This window comes from Amblyomma mixtum, unplaced genomic scaffold (genome assembly GCF_055824585.1).
Source record: "Amblyomma mixtum isolate Tamu unplaced genomic scaffold, ASM5582458v1 scaffold_18, whole genome shotgun sequence".
NCBI classification, from domain to species: Eukaryota; Metazoa; Arthropoda; class Arachnida; order Ixodida; family Ixodidae; genus Amblyomma; species Amblyomma mixtum.
Genome location: NW_028317715.1, coordinates 305,768 through 320,048, shown reverse-complemented (window position 1 = coordinate 320,048; position 14,281 = coordinate 305,768).

Genomic DNA, 14,281 nt, shown 5'->3' with positions numbered 1-14,281 from the left:
GGAGCCCTTTGGCGCTCGTTGACATTTTACACTCAGATCATTTTAAGGAAAGGAAGCGTTGCAGTATTTTAGAGGGAGCTCTTTGGCAGAAACGTTGCCCTTGCCATTGTTTGTTTGTGTTCACATTTTACACTGATCATTTTAAGGAAAGGAAGCGTTGCAGTGTTTTAGAGGGAGCCCTTTGCCTTGCCATTGTCTGTTTGTGTTCACTTTGTGCGTTGGCGTTGATGTTTTACACTCGTATCATTTTAAGGAAAGGAAGCGCTCATAACTGGCTCCCTGGGTGAGTGCACGCCTGAATCCCACTTTTGGTTTGTTTCGGCTGCTACCAACCATGGCTGTACAGGAAGGGAGGCAGTGGGAGTGAAAGAAAAAAAGACACAGAGAGGGGCCATAGGGAAGAAAATGAAAATTCTATTTGAGGCAAGGAAATTCCGCAGTAAGCAGTAACTGTCTTGATTCTTCCGTTTGCAGAGGAAGTGGGAGTGAAAGAAGGAACAGAAAGAGGGCCCGTAGTGAAGAAAATGAATTTGAGGAAAGGAAATTGTTGGAGGAGGTGGTTGTGCTGTGACGCTAGCCTGGAGGAGAGGCCACAGTTGGCATGATTCCAGCGCAAGGACAGACACTGTGAGCATGAGCCATTAAAGGCTTTCACTCTGGAGATAAACAGCACTTAAAACGGCGTCCTTGCCATAGGCCTAGCTTACTAGCCCCAAACCGAATCGGTTGTTTAGGATTCCGGACACCTTGACCTGCATAGCAACTGCCAGCGCGGGCAGGGTAAACGGCGCGCGAATATAATTTTATTTACCTGAGCTAATTTCACAAACGAATTGCGAACTTCTTGCACGTGGTGCTGCCAGGGAATGGACACCTGACTTACTACCCATCGTGCGAGGTACTGTCGTGCTCATAACTCGCACGCAGTTGGCGTTGCTACCTCCTGCCTAGGCAAGCTCTACGAGCGAGTCGTTACTCGGAGGCTCCAAAGCTACATGGAAGACGAAGACCTGTACCCCCACAGTATGTTCGGCTTCCGAGCCCACCTCTCCACCCAGGACATCCTCTTACAACTCAAAGAGGAAGTCCTCACCAACGTCCCGAGCGTAGGCGAGAACGTGGTTATGGCCCTCGACATCAAAGGAGCCTTTGACAACGTTAGCCACACGGCTGTAATGGAAGGACTTGACAACCTCCACTGCGGCGAGAAGATTCACAGCTACGTGAAGGCCTTTCTCTCCAACCGCGCTGCAACGGTTGGGCTCGGAGACCTTCGCAGCGCTAAATTTTCGACCCCCAACAAAGGCACACCTCAAGGGTCCGTCATCTCGCCACTACTTTTCAACGTGGCCATGATCGGCCTCGCGAGACAACTCGAGAAGATCGAAGGCATACAGCACGCAATACACGCTGACGACGTCACGGTCTGGGTTACCACTGGGTCGCTCGGCCAGAAAGAAGAACGACTGCAAGCAGCGGCTACCTGCGTGGAACAATATGTCAGTGCACGAGGCCTCGCCTGCTCCACCGAAAAATCAGAACTCCTGCGAGTCCACAAAGGGAAACACAAGGAAGGGTCCCTCAATGTCTCCCTCGAAGGACAGCTAATTCCCGAACGAGACAGAATACGAGTCTTGGGAATGTGGCTGCAGAGCAACCAGCGATGCGGCCATACGTTCGGCCTTCTCAAGCAATCGACCACTCAGGTCGCCAGAATGATCACGCGCGTGTCGCAGAAGCGGAGCGGCATGCGAGAGGGGGATACCCTGCGCCTGGTTCAGAGCCTGGTGGTCAGTCGCGTGGGTTACGCCCTCCCGTACTTCAACCTCAACAAAGGAGAAGTGGATAGTGCAGATACCATACTCCGCAAAGCTTACAAGACAGCCCTGCATCTACCAATGAACACCTCCAACGAAAAACTACTGGCTCTTGGAATTCACAACACCTTCGAAGAGATCAAAGAAGCCCAACTGGTCACACAGTTAGCTAGGCTCCAGCAGACTCCTACGGGGCGCTCGCTCCTTAGGCGACTGGGGCTAGGCCGAACGGCGGAATTCGAGAATCGTACTGCGAGCATACCGGACGCAATTCGCCAGACGCTAAAGGTTCGCTCCCTTCCCCGGAACATGGACCCCAACTTGCATGCGGCCCGTAGGGCAGCCCGGGCGAGGTATGTACAACAAAATCTAGCTACAAAATCCACAACGGTATACACGGATGCGGCTCCGTATACAGGAAGCTCACATAACAGCACAGTGGCGGTAGTTATTGATTCGAACTTAAAGGAATTAGGTAGCGCCTCAGTGAGGGATTGCACGGTAACCGAAGGGGAGGAGCTGGCCGTAGCTCTAGCGGCGGTAGCCGGTTATCGAAGCAACATGTCCCTTACCATCCTTACAGATTCGAGAGAAGCGTGCCGTAACTACATGAACGGCCGCATAGGTCGCGCCGCGCTCCGGCTCCTCCAGAGCGCGACCCCACCAAAAGTCACACATAGCATTTACTGGGTGCCAGGACACACCGACATAGCGGGGAACGAACGCGCCGACGAGGTAGCTCGAGGGTATACGAGCCGAGCTTCCTCCCAATCGGACGATCTACCCGACCGAGTCAGCCCTACGTACTCAGACATTCTCAACTACTATAAGGGGGTACGGATCCGCTATCCGCCGCCTTATCCTGATCTAAATCAACTGGAGGCAGTGTATTGGCGAAGATTGCAGACAGGAACATTCCCAAACCTGCATATCCTTAGCAAGATTTACCCGACGCAATATCGGGACACTTGCCCGTGGTGTGGCAGCAAACCATCGTTGTACCACATCACGTGGGAATGCAGTAAAAACGACAACTTTCGCAAAGATCCGAGTGCAGAACAGTGGGAGAGCCGGCTCTCCAGCGGCGATCTGGGTTGCCAACAAGGTCTGATCCAGCACGCCCAACGAGCAGCGAAGCTCAGCGGAGCCCTGGAATAGGGGCACCGACCCTGTGAGAAGAAGGAAGATGGACCTCTTCTTTCTCGTCTGCTACTAGCACCTTTCTAGAGCAATAAAAGTCTTTCCTACCTTTCCTACCTACCTGCTACGGTTTGGCCTGGCCAGTTATGGGGTTACATCTTCATAGCGGCGCGGCTGGCGTCCCCTCGCTACTCGCACCTTTCATAGCTGTACAGAGCAACGCGTTCTTCCAAAGCCTGCCTTGGGTGCACCCGCTTGTACGCTGGTGCATTTTTTTTACATATATGCATGGGTGTTAAATTCTTGGTGCGCATTTACGTGAGGGCGCAAATTATGTGAGTACCTTCTTGTTGGTTTGGCTGCAACAGTTTTCCGAATTTTAAAATCCACTGGTTGGCGGGTATTGATTCTTTTTTTTCGGTCCTGACTAGTATATTCGAGATTCTGCAGCACTCTTTTGACGGTTTTGACGAACTGTCGCCAATATGATGTTTTCTTTTTTTTCGAAACTGAAATTGATGACAGCTAATTTACTGCAACTACTTTTTGTAGCAGCTGCCACATGTCTAATTTTTATGAACTCTAGCAAATATCTTTAGCGCTATTGCAGTCCTTTTAAAGAATTCTGGCCTATAGGATTGATGATCAATATTTCTGCAGTTTTTGGGCGAGTTGCAAACAAAATTGCTCTCAGTCGCATTTAAATGTTGCCAGTCTGCTCCAAAAGTGCTCCCAAATAGCCTACAAATTGCTCCAAAGCTGCTCTAAAATAAGACTTTTGCTGCTCCCGTGCCTGCTCCAAAAAGCTGGAGCTAGCTGCTTCCTCCCCTGTGTATATATCTAAATAAATAGTCGATTTGCTCCAAGTGAGATGTTTTTGTGGCTGGCTGTACTGCAGGAATGCATGGAATGTTCAGACTGCTGCTCTGTAGCTGCATATTAATTGACAAAGGGTACTTGGTAATGACTACAGGAATACAACACACTACAGAAATGCACTACAGAAGGCAGACTACAGAGATATGACACTACTGAAGACAGACTACAGAATTACGTCACTACAGAGGACAGACTACAGAAATACTACACTACAGACTACAGAAATACTACACTACAGACTACAGAAATACTACACTACAGACTACAGAAATACTACACTACAGACTACAGAAATACTACACTACAGACTACAGAAATACTACACTACAGAAGACAGACTACAGAAATACTACACTACAGACTACACAAATAATACATGCCCAAAATACGACAGACTACAGAAGTTTTCTGTCGTAAATTCCTGTAGTGCGTTTTGACTGGGCTTTCAGAGTAATTGTCGCTGAACAAGGGTCAAGGCAGCAACCCTTAGGGCAATATCTGCAAGAATTGCTCTCCTTGTTCACAGTGGGAGACCTCTTCCTGGTAAAGAAGCCAGAAGTGTCCGCATTCCTCTCTATAAGCTGTACAGAAGAATTGTCTTCTCATTCTGATCAATGACTTACATTGCATGCTGCTAAATGCTGCCTTGTTTGAGACGATAAGAGAAGGCATTAATTCTACGGGAGCAGTACGATTCCTGAACCTGTGCAGAATTAATGCTGATAGATTCCTCGAGTTGCTAACCATCTACTTCCGTTCTACCTACGTAAAGTTTATTGATGTGTGCATACAGTGGCAGGGAGTATGCACCAGTTCCGGCATTACACTAATTCTCATTGTGCTGCTAGCCTGTCAAGATAGGCAACTATTAAAAAGCTTTGCATGGCACCAGTTTGATAATGACCTTCCGATTTGTGGACGACTTCTTAGTAATCACAAACTTCATTACCAAGGGTAACACAAAGTCATTGTTGACATGTTCAAGACCTTCTCCAAAGTTCTTGCCAACTTTGAGCTGACCAAAGAAATGCCACTGGAGGTACAGCTTCCAGATCTATGGCTGTACTTTGTAGAGACCCATATGTGCTGGCGTTACTTCCCAGGGCCGAAAAAAAGGCTGGTGCTATTGGCGCACTGAAAAATATCCTAAATAGGTCGTGTATTGACCGTTAGCAGGAATGCCTTGAGGCCCACCTGACATGGCTACTTGAAGCTGGTTTCCCAGATGACCTCATCTGCAGCCTTGGCTTCAAGATGAAGAAATTTGCCAATCACCTCTAAAAGGCTTCAGAAAGAATGGACCATAGCTGTCATAGAATATTATTATGGGGTTTAGCTCAGCAGGAGGCGCGACAGGTCGCACTCAGAAGGCACACCAAACCAAGTAACCCCAAGCACTAGCTGCAGTGTCCCTGTTGTCAACTGCCCAGCGTCAAAACGTCTTCACCTTGCAACTTGCACTGTGGCACTACCCCCTCCGCCTCGCGAAAGGAAGCACCGTCCCTGGGCGCCCTAAGGTGGTGTGAATGGCAGGGCTTAAGGCGGGTGACGTGCACGAGCATTGTGGGGGGGAGATTGGTAGTGCAGGGACGTCATTTCATAGGTCACATTGCTCAGTTACCTTAAGAGAAGATGCGGTAAGGACCCACGCAATGAGACAGCAGCTTCTCACCCAAGCCCACATGGCGCGCAGGGAGCCAGAGGAGTACGTGGAAGCAGGGAGCGTAGTGGGCAACATGGTGATTAAGGTCATAGGTGCATGGTATCAGCCATGTGCTAAAGAAAGTGGTCAGGCAGGCTGGTGTAAACTGAGTGTGCAACACGCCAAGCAAGGGTGCTTCAAAGACAGCCTGGTATAGAAGAAGGCAGTCAGATCCACAGCATGCGACAGTGACTTAGGCGGCCTTGTTTACTAAGTTCACACCAGCTTGCCTGACCACTTTCTCTAGCGCGTGGCTGATACCATGCACATACGCCGTCACTGCTAACTTCCGTTCTTTTTTCTGAAGCCTCGTTAGGGTGGATCAGAAAATTTCTTTCATTATCTGCAAGCCTAGGCTGCAGACGAGGTCATCCGGGAAACCATCTTCAGGTAACTATGTTAGTTGGGCCTCAACGCTTTCCTGCTGACGGTCAATACGCGATCTGTTTGAGACATTTTTTAGTGTGCCAGTAGCAAGTTTTTTTTTTCGACTGTGGGACGTAATGCCAGCACATATGGGCCTCTCTGATGTGCAGCCATAGATCGAGAAGCTGTACCTCCAGCAAGAACTTCGAAGAAGGTCTTGAATATGTGGACAATGCCGTTGTATTTCCCTTGTATATGAAACTTGTGCATTACTAGGAAGTCGTCCAAGAATTGGAAGGTCATTATAAAATTGGTGCCATGCAAAGCTTTTTAATAGTTGGCGATCTTGACAGGCTAGCAGGACAATGAGAATTAGTGCAACACAGGAAATGGTGCATACTCCTTGCCACTGTATGTGCAGATCATTAAACTAAAATAATAGATGGTTAGCAACTCGAGGAATCTATGAGCATTAATTCTGCATTGGTTCTGGAATCATGCTGCTCCCATTGAATCAATGCCTTCTCTTACCGTCTCAAACAAGGTGGTATGTGGCAGCGTGTAATGTTAGTCCATGATGACAATGAGAAGACACTCCTTCTGGACGGCTATTGAAGAGGAATGCGGACACTTCTGGCTTCTTTACCAGGAAAATGTCTTCCACAGTGAGCAAGGAGAGCAATTCTTGCAGATACTGCCCTAAGGGTTGCTGCCACGATCCTTGTTCAGAGACAATTACTCTGAAAGGCCAGTTATCGTTGTGTTTTTGCCATAAAGAAGGCATTCAGGCATAGGCCCTCACTCTTCTTCGCAGCCAGCCCTAGTTTAGTCAAGTTGTTGGCTTGACCTTCTTTTGCAGCTTGTGGAAGTTCTTGCAGTGGCTTCATTTGCTTTTTCACAGAAAGTAGCTGAATGTAGTATGCAATGCTCCTAGCCAAGGTGCTTCAAAAACAGCCCAGCGTAAGACGAAGGACAGAGACAAATTCATGGCATGCGACAGTGGCTTAGTTTACAAGGTCCCTCCGTCACACGAAGCGTCCTGTGTTGGGAAATAAGGTCAGCATGTTAACATTTATCTAATGCAACATGTCGGAATACTGAGAAAGGATATGGTAGCAAGCTACCAAGACACGTATCGGTCTGTGAGTGTATATCACACTTTCGACAATGTAAAATTCTGAGGAAATGTAAGAGACGTGCATGGTACATAAGCATTGTTCAACCTGTGTAAGCACATCATCGCTAACTCTAACGAAAAAGAAATTGACTACCTGGATAAATAATCACGACAGATTTGACAAAATGATGATTCCATGACTTTCCTTCTTTGTATTTTGGATGATGCTTCCTGTATTCATTGCAAACTAAACAATAAATTCCGCAGTTGTTATCGCTGCACCTGTCTTGTCTGTGTCCTGTTATCCTGCGTGGTGTTGCAGAGTCATGCTCTAATTGGCCCAGCTCCTTTTCTTGTAGTAGTTTAGTGGCCTTGTGCAAAATTGTCTAGATGGATTTTTGAGTTTACTGGCTGCAGACATGGCAGATATGTTAACTTAGCACTGTTGCCTGCCTTTCAAGATGTCACTTGCTTGGTATAGTGAATGCATGCTTTGCGTTAGTTGCAGCCGACCACTCTCATGGAAGGGGTCGTATTGCTGACTTTGATCAGATACTGTGCTTTCTGTTGTTAGAGTGAATGTTGCACATTACTTGTCGTTCGGTTTATTGTCAAGCATTTTGAAGTGCTCTATTTTCGCATTTGTTGTCATGGTGTTTTGTGCCTTTTATAGTAAGTTTACCCGCCAGGCAGCCCAGTTGTTTGCACTAGCTTGTAGCAGTTCGTGCAGAATTAATTGCATGGCCTGACCACCTTCATTCCATTTCATAACATCTAGCTTTTTAGCTAAAACATTGTTTATGTAATGCCGTTTAGAGCTATTTTTTCTAAACCACAGTGGCCTCTTCGGAATGGTTCAAAAAATAACAGCTGCCGCTTGCTTGCCACTTGGGCAGATTTTCATCTTTCTGTTAGCGTTAGCATGCATTATAAAACACATTGTTAATGAGCAATATGTTGGCATTTATAAGGAACATTGAGCAGTGTAACCTGATATGAAATATTTTACTGTTTTTTTCTGAAATGCAGACTCGCACCATGTATGCTGTTCACCGAAGACAATCCTGAGGTGGCTGAGAACCTGTTCGTCGAGGAAGGATTACCACTGCAGGCTTACCACTGCTCAGCAGGCTTACCACAACTCAGCAGGCTTACCACTGCAGCTCAATCCACAACTGCCATAATGTCAGGAATATGGGTGCTGAGCATAAGCTGCCTTAAAGGGCAACTCCGGCGATTTTTCAGCCATTTTAAGTTAATGGCTGTTTTGTATTCCTAAGAACCTCCTGTAATGTGTACTATAGAAGGTTTTCAAAAGCAACCGTAAAATAATTTTTAAACAGCAAAAAACGGAAAACTCGAAACCGAAACCGGGGAGGTGCCTTCGTGCGGTAATGACTGTGACGTCACGAGCGGGTTCGCCGCGCTGTGAAGTCCCCGAAGACTGAAAGCGCGGAAGACAGCTTTTCCGAGACCAGCGAGTGTTTAGAAGACGACTCATTCGACGATTTTGGACTGGACGAGTCGCTTTTCAGGTATGATCCACCGCCGCCGAGCCAGCCGAGTCACACCACAGGCCGCGTCACCTGCAGCACGGAGGCGGTCTGAACTCGGAGAAGTGATTACTTGAGTCATTTCTCCTGCATGCATTTGTGACAGAGTCGTCAGAACAAAAGGTAATGAGATGCTCCCGCCGACAGCTGTTCGTGTGGCCAGCGCCGGCCGACCCAGCCTGATGAAAGAATCTGCTGCCGGAACTTTGCCGCGGTGCACAACGTCCTTACAGGGGCATGCATCACCAACAGTCCTCTCTTTGCGAAGCTTTGTCTCGACGGCGAGCTATTGGAAGTGAGTTCACGCCAACTACAGTTCTAAAATCCAACATACCGCTTCTTCTTGATGGCTGCGCTTCGTTCAGCTGGCCGCTGCTATAGACGGTTGTACTAGAATAACGTTGGCACAGAATATGCCTTCAAGCGCCAGTTGAACGAAGCCTTAGCGAGTCCAAAGCTCTCTTTGAAGTACACGCTGTCTTCATAGCGATCTGGCGCGAAATGTTCTGAGCACAAGCGGGAATGCTTCCTCGGAGACTAGTTTACACGGCAGACAGCTCTCACCAACTTGTCGCGAAGGTTCTTATCGCTAGGAAACCTAAGCTAGATCACGCCCGTTGTCACAGATCAAGAATTTGTGCACCCCACAGCACAACAGAAGTTGCCGTGACCCATCACTCTGGCGTACACAACACATCAGGCACGTTGAGATGGCGCGAAATTGCACAGGTGGTCGAAATAATTCGGGAGAGGTCCACTACGGACCTCTTTCTTCCTTTCTTCATTCACTCCTCCCTTACGTCGCGGTTCGGGTGTCCATTACTGCGTCATTTACTTTCCTGAAAACCAATTTTCAGTTTTCCCCTGCACTGCCAGCGCCAGCGCGCGCCCGACCAGCTTGACACGCCGCCCCGCCAGTGACGTCACAGAACAGGGTGGCCTGTAGAAGTTGCTCGATCAGTGGGTGCCGCTCGCGTCGAGGAGCGCTTGCTTTCAAAATTCGGTTGCGGAAAAACTACGCCGGTTTCAGATGCGAAATTTTACATGAGGCGTCAGACTATCATAAAGAATACAGACTTAAAATTTCATTTCAATCGATGCTCATCGAAAAATCGCCGGAGTTGCCCTTTAAGTTTGCTTTTTTGCTTATTCCTGGGAGTTAGCGTCACAGTCCAAGCCTTCTTCAGGCTGGTATAGAAGGCTGCACAGGCATGAATTTTTTATTCTATTTGCTCTGAAAGGCTGCACAAGCATGAATTTTTCATTGTTTGCTCTGAAAAATTAGGAGGTAGAGTAAGTGCAATGGAACCTTATTCTTGCAGCACCATAAACCCAATAAAAGCAGGTATGGTGCTGTTGTACCTTAAAATTTTAGGTTCTTTGGATGGCAGTGAGGAATTCATTGGAGAAGCTTCTCGTGCTTTGTTTTGTTCTAACAAAAATTTTCAACATTTCTGCAGTTTTGTGAGTTGTTTGTCAAACGTTATTCTTAGGTGCACACAGCCTGTTTACTGCTATGAAGAGCTCCAGTAATACAGGTATATTGCAATACGTAGGCATTATAATGTTAAATTTAAAGAATGCTTAAGAAAAGTAATAAAAGTGGGAACAAATTATGAACCCATTGCATGCTTTTTTCCTGAAGGATGTAGGGGTGTAAGAAGCGTAAAACACCTGTGGCTCGGTGGTAAAGTGTGTGATACACCTCAACACCTTTGGGTCAAGTTATATAATTTTCGGGTTCATTTTTTCATGAAACACCCCACGTGAAAGGTGTATTGAAATCACAAAACACCCTTCTGGGCCGGGTGCAAGGGTGCGAGTTATAGACACCTGGAAACTGCTTTAAAGGTGTTTTATTTTTTACAGTGTATTTAATTAGGCATTGCCTCTTGATGTGCTTGCGTTGCATCGAGCATAACCAGTGTTCTGTTCAACGCATCAAAGCTTCTAAGCAGAACCCACTTTCACGCCCTGCGTGCGATTTCAGTGCACGATAAAGATTCTAAGGTGGTCGAAATTGTACCGGAGACCTCCACTACGGCACTTCTTTCTTCCCTTTTTCTTTCACTCTCTCTAACTTTTTCCTCACGGCGCAGTTCGGGTGTCTACCGAGATGTGAGGCAGTTACTGCGTCGTTTCCTTTAAAACCAGTTTTCAGTTCCATGTGGCGCGGCTGCCGCGTTTCGATGAATGCGAAACGCAAAATGGTGTGGCTCAACTCGGCTGAGACAGGTTGTGCGGAGCGCAAGGCAACCGAACCAGTGGCCGATGTCGACACGGAGACGTTGGCAGCATCCGCTGCCCTTCGCCACTTGAGATACTCTTGTTGTTTGTGCCGCTGCTTCTGCAGACATACCTCCCATTTTCATCCGCTTCCTCAAATAGGCGAGAAAGCTTTCGCGACATATCAGGTCAAAGCGGTTTCCTGGCTCTATCTGCCGTAGAGATCGCCAGAAGCAGCTCGGCGCCTAAAAAGATCAGTCGAACAACTCGTCCCGGTTACCAGTTCTGGGTGAATATGTATGCGGTTGTTATTGCGAGCGAAGGAAGGACGAAAAGCAAAGTGCACGGGCCTGCCCACAGGCTCGAGCTGAGCCACAATCGCTGCCACGTGCAGACTCAGGAGAGTTCAAAATGTCAGAGGAATGATTGCGGCGAGCGCTGGCCTTTATTTAGCAAGAGCGAAGAACGTGATTAGTCACGTGACACAACTGACGAGAGGGAGCGGTCGGAGCGGCGGTCGGCGCAGCGGCAGAATGAACGGTAACAGCTGCGAGCCTCTAATTAGGGGTCAAATCAAAGCCCGATTTCACCTCAAGCTTTGCATACGAAAAGTGGAGCTTTTCGCTACAAAAACAAACAGTCTAGCAGTGTCCGTGCAGAAATCGCCCCTCTATCAAGGAGTGAAATCGAGGGTGTGCTGACACACTTCTCTTCCGCTTTAGGAATAAAAAAAAAAGCATGAGATAATCTCCCCCTCACGTTTCTGTTTGGCGTATGCAAACTACTTGGTTTTGTTAGAGAATGGTTTACAACCGCACCTCTTGCAATCGTATGTCAAGAAACCGCCTGCATTTTTTTGCGTTCAAGTTGTGTTCTCTGGCCCTCTGATAGCATTTTACTGTTTGTCCAATTTAAACACTATTGCAAGTTAATGAGATCTTTTAAATAAGTTTGTTCATGCATGTTGTGTACTTGGGGACGTGCTTTTTAGAGCATGATTCGTGCCTTCGATCACCAAGTAATGCAAAGACCTTGCGAAGCTTGTACCGGGCGTAGAAGACCACGTAGATATGGTAATTATTTCCCATCTTTATATTGAGCGACAGCCTGGGGAAATGCGGAATCACCTCGCTGTTCACTTCATGTTTCGTCTTTCTTTCTCTATGTGTTGTTTTACAGAGATGGCTTTCAGAATGCTGGAAATAAGCGCACTTTGATTACCAGCACTAATCAGGTGAGCCACTTGGTCATCGTAGCTTTGGCTCAAAAGGGGCGGGCAAGTATCATTGACAGTTGCCTGAAAATCAGTATTAGCTGGAGCCCCTTTTACCAGCTTAGAATGAGAGCTATCGAAAAATAGCGCGCTGCCTTTGCACATGGGGTATTACGTGCGGCACACATGTGACTCAGAAAACTTGATGAGGAAATCTAAAAACTCATCCTGGGTTGTAGAGCGTGAAACAGACTAAAACACAAAATAAGGAGACACCACAGATGTTTCGTCTGCTGCGATTTTGTCTGTTTCGCGCTGTACCACGCAAATCGCCCAGAGGCGGCCCTGCTTGGCTGCTCGGACCTTCAGGCCCAAAAGGCTTTGGTCAAGAGGGCTAAGCTGGCGGCTTCGACCAATGGGGTCCCGGAATAGGAACTCCACCCATTGCGGGGCTCTTTAAGAAAGCCTCACCTCTTTTATTAAATAAAGGCTTTTCATCATCATCATCCAACCATCCAAAAACAGCATCGCGTTGTCAACAGCAAACTCACAGGCCAACTTATGCCCATTTGGCAATGCGCTGTCTGTAGATTCATGGGATTTCAATAGCGATAGCGACCATGCTGTCAGGCTGCACCGCTGGTAATAAGGCGAAACAATCGCCTACGCAGCGGTACACCTACCTCGCATGTAGGCCAGTAAGGTTTCCTTGAATTCATTGGGCCATCACTGACCGGTATATCTCGCACAGTGCAGCAGCAACTCAGGTGCTACACACTTTTCTAAGTTGGACTTAGCTTCTGCATACCACAAGATTCCTTTACATCACAATAGTCGTGATCTAAGAGCATTTCTCATACATGAAGGTCTCTTTCGCTTGAAAACAGTTTGTTTTGGCTTGGCATCTGCGCCCTCTGCTTTCCAGCAGATCATGGCACAAATTTTGAAGGACTGTTCAAGAGTGTTGTTTTACACAGATGATATCATTGTCTATGGAAAATCGCAAGCAGAGTATGATAACAGCCTTCGGAAAGTTCTTTTAGCATCTGCACCTGTCTTGCAAATGTTTGATCCCTATTTTCCCACTGTTGTGACTACCAATGCTTCGGATGTAGGACTGTGAGCAGTCCTCCAGCAAGTGGGTCCACACGGACTCCAAACGGTAGCCTTAGCGTCTCGGACCTTGTCTCCTACATAGCGAAAGTATTCAGTGCCTCCACTGGCTCCATACTGCATCGTGTCTGGCCTGCAGCCAGAGCCCGATCGCCACAAGTGGATGGACTTTGTGCGACCGTGTACCGGCCGTGGTGGCTTGCGTGACTGGATGCCGCCAGAGCAGGAGGAGCGCTTCGTGTGCTCGCTGCACTTTGCATTGGGTTCCCTCACACGCCTCTTTCCGGAGAAGCGCCTCAGGACCGACGCTGTTCCTACCTTGTATCCAAAGAGGTGACACCCTGGAAGGGCGGTGCAGGGACGTGTCTTTTGTGATGTGCGAATGTTGTGATGTGTTTTTGTGATAGAATTTTTGAGTCTGATTTTTCTCTTTCGGCGAGGTGTCAGACTGGCGTAGTAAGTGCCACTCATTTGGAGGTCAAGAGTCGCATCACGTCCTACACGCTGTTTGAAGATGGCAGTGCCTCTCAGCTGACTGTGACTAGAGTTACCGTGCAGTCGTGCGGTCAGTAGCTGTTGGTGTTGCTACATTCCTAAGTGAGTGCGATGATGGTGTAGTGATGCCGTAGCACAGCTCACCTCTGAAGGACTGGAACCCTGCGGGGCATCTCCAAAGCTGTGCCAAACTCATCAGTGTGGTATGTGGGGCGTAATGTCCCATTGTGACTTGTGAAGTGCTTGTATGTACGTTTATTTGTGTGTATAGGGAGACAGAGTGTGTGTTTTCTTGTTCGTGTCAATTTTCAATGTAGCTGTGAATCTTTTTTCCCAAGGGAGTAAGTGTGTTTTCTTGTTTATGTGTCAGTTTTTAATGTACGTTTAAATCTTTTTCTCCAAGTAAGGGAGTATGTTGTATTGTGGTTCATGTGTTTTCCGTACTTGTTTCAGTTCTTGTTTCGGTTTTGTGGATTGTCTTGTATTCTTGTCTTGTGGCGCCATGTCATGTATATATAGGCTGTGTTCGTCCAATAAAGTGTCTTGGTGTTGTTCTTGGTCATGGGACGGCGTCACTGACTCGACTCTCCTTACTAAGACGGCCAACAGCACCGTAACTATGTCGAAGCCGCTATAAAACAGTTACACACTCCTGGGTGG